This window comes from Gavialis gangeticus, unplaced genomic scaffold (genome assembly GCF_001723915.1).
Source record: "Gavialis gangeticus isolate Ggan-Ray unplaced genomic scaffold, GavGan_comp1, whole genome shotgun sequence".
In the NCBI taxonomy this organism is placed as follows: Eukaryota; Metazoa; Chordata; order Crocodylia; family Gavialidae; genus Gavialis; species Gavialis gangeticus.
Window position 1 is genome coordinate 774,683 of NW_017728991.1, and position 525 is coordinate 775,207.

The following is a 525-nucleotide window of genomic DNA, read 5'->3' on the forward strand; positions in this document are numbered from 1 at the left end:
ACCATACAAAAATGTGTCTATTATTTCAAAATAGGTTTCTTTCTACCGCTTCCCCTCACCCTTAGAATATTTTAAAGTATCTTTCAGGGAGCATCAGTGCCTCTTATACGCTTTCTTACTTCTTCTGCTTCATAAAAATACCTTTTTCTTGGTAGCAAACTTCCTTTTACAGTAAGAGAAATCATCATCATCATCACATAGTGCGTTATCAAAAGCTTGAAAGGCTTGAGAGTTTGTTTAAAGGGTAGCTAAACTTTCCAGGCGCCGTCCAGGCTCGTGGGAGCCGGCGGGCAGGAGCGGGGCCGGGCGGAGCAGGCGCTGCCGCGGGGCCGCCGGCCGGCCGACACGGATCACCGCTGTGTTATAAAAGGACATTACCTGAGAGAGGCATGTATTATTCAGTGCAAGAGGGGACGTCCGGCGGGGCAGCCATCCACTTTCTCCTTGGTTTAAAGCGGTCGGGGCGGAGAAGGGGTGCTGAAGGGACAGCTCCCGGCGGCCGCGGGACACGCGGGGACGCGGCCC

At 52.6% G+C, this 525-nt stretch overlaps 1 long non-coding RNA gene across 1 annotated transcript in view; it reads left to right on the top strand.

Moving 5' to 3' along the window:
• The window catches only part of LOC109296284, a 6,414-nt gene extending 6,200 nt beyond the window's left edge, over positions 1 to 214 (top strand). The window contains exon 2 of the long non-coding RNA XR_002096946.1: positions 35 to 214. This is a non-coding gene — a long non-coding RNA (uncharacterized LOC109296284). The remainder of the gene's footprint in view (positions 1 to 34) is intronic.
• The last annotated feature ends 311 nt before the right edge of the window (positions 215 to 525 follow it).